Genomic DNA, 5,763 nt, shown 5'->3' with positions numbered 1-5,763 from the left:
AACTTACAGGCACTTTCAGGAGCCTCAGCTCAGCAATCCAGATGCCTCGGTCTCTAAGACATTCTTGCTGTTTCTCTTGCCGTGAGCTACTACAATTACTGTAGGTTTATTCTAATAACTGGGTCCTGCTTTACTCCTGGGGACATTGGGGCCCCCCAAAAAAATACAAATAAATAAATCAAGAAAGTCTTATCATTCAGAGTCCTGCTTCAGTGTTCTAACAGCAGCCCGCCTCCCCTGGACTTGAGGTCTGCCTTTCTCTCTCTCGCCACCTTAGGAGCTCTGACCTGAATCCATGTCCCAAAGACAAGACGCTCCCGACACCTCCATTCCTCCCAAATTCTGCCAGGCTGCCTGGTTTGTTGCCCCACTCTCTAGTTTTTGGCTCCATTTATTTAATTTAGCCATTTAGCAGTATTTGATTCGAGGTGGCAGATTCTTTTCCAACCATCTACAAATGGAGTCTTGTGAGGTTGAGTTCTGTGTTCCTTGAGAGAATGAAGCCAGACCTGCACAGCTGTTAGCTGATCACCAAGGAAGGCACTTCTTCTTTTTTTATTGATTTCAGAGAGAGAGGGAAAAGGTGGGGAAGAGAGAGAGAGGCATTAATTTTTTGTTCCACTTAGTTATAGACTCATTGGTTGATTCTTGTATGTGCCCTAACTTGGGACTGAACCCACAAGCTTGGCATAATACGGAGAACTACCTGACCAGGGCAATGGTGCTGCTTTTTGGTTGGGAGGTTAGATAAGGTCTCTACACAGTCCTAGGTCACCTGCTCACCAAGTTGCCCTCCAGACGCTCCTGTTTTCTTGGCCTTGGAGTGCCAAATGTGTTTCTTTCAGGTGGACACTTTTTTCCATTGGCTGATTTAATAAGTTTCCATTATTTTCTAGTCAGATCTCAAAGACCCAGAAACCTTCGGCCTTTCTTAGTGCCCTAATCAGTTAAGTCTTTATTTTAGAGTTAAATTCTCAGAAGTTGACCTGATGAGCTTTCCAAGTGTCTGGCAGGTTATTACACTTTTGTTTTCTCCTGGTTTCCTGTCCCCTGCCCCCCGTACTCCAAATGGCCATCAACTCAGGAATGGAGACTCTTAACCCTTTGTACTCGCTTTCTTTTTTCTTGATTCCTGCTACCGATGCTAACCGTGTCGAGTCACACTCGACATCCGAGTGCAAAAGGTTAAGCCACCAAGAGCTACACAGTGAAGTGGTAGCCTTCATTTGTCACCATCCCAGCCAGTCACTAGCCATCTAGGCTTTGGTTCCATTACAGCTTTGCTGATGTGATTCTTTTAGTCTAAAAGCAGAGTCTTGGCCAGGTAGTTGGTTAGAGCATCATCTTGATATGGCAGGTTTCGTGTTCCATCCAGGTCAGGGCACATACGAGAATCAACCAATGAATGATAACTGAGTGAAATAACAAACCTCTCTCTCTCTCTCTCTCTCTCTCTCCTCTCTCTCTCTCTCTCTCTCGAAATCAATAAAATAAGATTTTAAAGTAGAATGCAATTTTGGTCCCAAGAGCTTATTAGTAGAATGTTAAGTTTTAACTTATAAATGCCCAGCAGCAGCTGGGAGTCTGTGTATGTTACTTAGAAATTTGAATTGAACTGTGTCTTATTTGCAACGAGGAATTTGTAAAAGCCACATGTGTTCACACTGTTTCTAAAAAATGAATGGCTCAACCAGTGCTCAGTCAGTATGATCAGCTGTGCAATCATTAATGCGCAGAAACGTCATTTAAATTGGAGCTGGGGGGGCCGTAGGGGCAGCCGCCTCACCCTACGTCCCTCAGAGCCCAGCTGGAAGAACTCTGCCGTAACAACCCTCCTAACTTCCCCCTTGCCTCCATAAATGAGTTTCCTCTCTTGTTTCTCTGGATCCGTGCCTGGTTTGCCCTCAGACTGTTCTTAATTGCAAATCTTCGTTGTTCCCAAATTTACCCATTTTGCTGGAGAAACATCTGGCTGTCTGTGTGGTGAAGGTCCACAGTGATGACAATGGATACAGGTCATTCCTAATCATAAGTCCTGCTTGTCTGTAAAATGTTCTGCAACCTATACTGTCCACATTCGTTGTTTCGTCATTTTTTGCTTTTATAGATGCTACCTAAAAATACAGATTATCTATACTTTTAAATTACTTATTATTTATGAATCTCAATTTAAAAAAGAACAGAAGCATTTCTAATACTAAAAACATTGCAAGAATTTAAAAAGTATACTTTTTTGTAAATAAGGCGTGTTTGTTCCTCATATTGCTATACCTATTTTCCTTCTAATATATTCATGTATGAGGTCTGAAATTAAATGTGCTTTCTCTGTATTAATACTATCATTTTCATGTTTGTCAAATAGAAGTCAATTACTTGGTTCAATACGCTCTCCGCTCATCTGAGTGGCTCCTATTGTTGTTTTTCAGAAATTGGGGGAAGTGGGGGCATTGAAAAGCATTCATCATCAAGAGAATTTGTTTTAAGAGCATCCCAGCTCCCTTACAGGCTGTAGATCCATCCCCCACTTCAGGAGAAGGAGAGCACAGTTAACTTCCCATTTTGCTGAGCCAATCCGCTCCTAAGTGACTGTCTCCTGTAGAAAAAGGCAGCAAGAATGTCTAGTCGTACCCTTTGGCCCAAGCCTTAGACGCGGACAGCAAGCCTTCTCTCAGACCAGAAGTTCTGTGGGAAGTTTGGTGGACATATTTGCCAGTTTCTGATGAAGAAAATTATATTCATGACTTGCAGCTTCCCAAGGCAAAGTTCATGAAGCTTTTGTTTTGTGCTTCTGACATGCAAATGTGTTGAAGCTTTAGGCGAGGAAATGAGACTCTGATAAAGTATTTTCAAACTCACCTCCCTTCTTCCCAGAAGAGTGATGTTATGTAATCATTTACAACCAAGGAGCAGCAGAAGGGGTAAGCAAAATCAGACTGGGGAGTGGAATATGCACAAAAACTGCTGTCCTCTTATCAAAATGGTACTTGCGAAACAGGCTTCATGACCTCTTGATCAGGATGGTGGAAGAATGTACCAAATTAAAGTCACCTGAAGAAACACAATGGCTAGTGGACTTGACCACACAGCGGGCATAGTGCGTCAGCATCTTCCATCTGCAGAGGCAGCGCTTCACCGAGGCCTGAAGGGAGGAGCGCCCTCGCCATCAGATAAAGATTTCCTTCCGTCCTGCATGCAGGCGCTGTCCATCAAAGCCCGCAAGTCACAAGGCCCGGTGTTTACATGCCCGCTTCATCCTATAGGTCCAATTTGATTGTATTTGTGAAGGTATTCATTTCACATTGATCGTGGATAATTGGGGTCTGTGCATACAGGAAACATGTTCCTTTATGCCACGCAAAAAATAGCATGCCTACTTTGTACTGCAAGTTTGAAACTTTGCTTCAAAAACTGATGAGCAAAATAGAAACAGAGGCATGGACGCACAGAACAGACTGGCAGCTGTCAGAGGGGAGGAGGATTAGGGGGCTGGATGAAGGAAGGTGAAAGGATTAAGCAAGAAAAGATATCCTATCTAATAATAGACAAATATGCAAATTGACCATACCTACGACACACCCACAAGCCACGCCCACCATCCAATCAGAGAGAGTATGCAAATTAACCCAAACCAAGATGGCTACAGCCTCAGAGAGCAAGGTTTCCTAGGTAACAGAGGAAGCCAAGCTTTCCACTTGCCCTTGCCAGGCCTAAGCCTCCACTCAAGCTACAAAGTTTCAATTATAGAAGGTAAACAAATTCAAACAAATGGCGGCAGAATGGAGCTTGAGAGAGCAGGCCAGGGTTGTCGCCGGCAACAGAGGAAGCTAAGCTTTCCACACACCCTGGCCGGGCCCACCCGATTAAGGCAACAAAGTTTCAATTATAATCCCAACACAAATGGCTGCCATCCTCGGAGGGAGCCCCAGGCTTGGCTCCACTCCAGGCTACAAAGTTTCAATTGTAGAAGGAAAATAAATTCCAGATACCAGGGCCTCCACTTGGGTTGCCAGGGGGGCGTGGCCCGCCTGCTAATCACCACAGGCCCCTCACTCAGGCCGCCCTATGCCCCAAGGGAACCCCACCCTGATCAGGGACACCCTTCAGGGCAAACCATCTGGCCCCCACCCCTGTATCAGGCCTCTATCCTATCTAATAAAAGAGTACTATGCCAATTGATCATCACTGCAACACATAATATAGCTGCCCTCATGTGGTCAAAGATCCTGCCCCCATGTGGACACAAGATGGCCACCACAAGATGGCCAGCAGGAGAGGGCAGTTGGGAGGCACCCGGCCTGCAAGGGAGGGCAGTTGGAGGTGATCAACCCTGCAGGAGAGGGCAGTTAGGGGTAACCAGGCCGGCAGAGGAGGGAAGTTGGGGGCAAACAGGCTGGCAGCAGAGTGGTTAGGGGGTGATCAGGCTGGCAGGCAGAAGTGGTTAGGGGCAATTAGGAAGGCAGGCAGGCAAGCAGTTGGGAGCCAGCAGTCCTGGATTGTGAGAGGGATGTCCGACTGCCAGTTTAGGCCCGATCCCCCAGGATAGGGCCTAAACGGGCAGTTGGACATCCCTTGAGGGGTCCCAGATTGGAGAGGGTACAGGCTGGGCTGAGGGACAACCCCCCTTCGTGCACGAATTTCGTGCACCAGGCCTCTAGTATATATATATTGACACATAAACACAGACACAATGTGGTGATAGCCAGGAGGGATGGGCATTGGGGAGATAATTGTGGATGGAAAGAGCCTTTGTTTGGGGTTATGACACATGGTGCAGTGGGCAGAGGATGTTTTATTGAGTTGTGCACTTGAAACCTGTATGGTTTTGTGGGCCAATGTCATCCCAATAAATGCAATATATTAAAAAAAGACTAGCCGAAACTGGTTTGGCTCCGTGGATAGAGCGTCGGCCTTCAGACTCAAGGGTCCCAGGTTCGATTCCGGTCAATGTACCTTGGTTGTGGGCACATCCCCAGTAGGGCGTGTGCAAGAGGCAGCTGATCGATGTTTCTCTCTCGTCGATGTTTCTAACTCTCTATCCCTCTCTCTTCTTCTCTGTAAAAAAATCAATAAAATATATTTAAAAAAATAAAAAATAAAAAAAGACTAATTAGCACAACCCATTATAAAGACAGCCTGGAATTCCATGAAGAAGACATTTGAATGTTTCATCTTTAAAAATACACATTATCAAGAAGTATATACTTGTAGCACGGTATAGAGATAGGGAGGACAAGAGGGAGGAGAAAAAACGATGAGTGATGGAGAGAATATCAAAGTGTCAAAATGTACTTGGCCTTACCCATGTAGTGTCTTTCCTATTGGTGTAAGTTTTTAATGCTTGTGATTTTGCAATACATCGTCTGTATATTGCATTGTGTGCTTGCCACCCAAAGTCTAGTCCCTTCCATCACCATATATATGACCCCCTTTACCTTCTTCATGCTCCCCCCTACCTCCTTCCCTCTGCTAGTCTGTGTCTACTATAGTCTGTGTCTATGACTTTTGTTTGTCTGCTGGTCTTGTTTGTTCATTTTTTGCTTTATATCCCACATGTGAGTGAGATAATATGGTTCTTGAGTTTTTCTGTCTGATTTATTTGGCTTAGCCTGATATTCTCAAGGTCATCCATATTGTCACAAATGGCAGGATTCCATCCTTTCTGGTGGCTGAGTGGTATTCCACAGTATATATGCAGCCCCTCTCTTTACTAATCATCTATTGAGAGACACTTCAGTGGCCACTGTGAATAATGCTGCAATGAAC

Source organism: Eptesicus fuscus, chromosome 19 (assembly GCF_027574615.1).
Source record: "Eptesicus fuscus isolate TK198812 chromosome 19, DD_ASM_mEF_20220401, whole genome shotgun sequence".
NCBI lineage: Eukaryota > Metazoa > Chordata > Mammalia > Chiroptera > Vespertilionidae > Eptesicus > Eptesicus fuscus.
Note: the sequence above shows the minus strand (reverse complement) of the source record.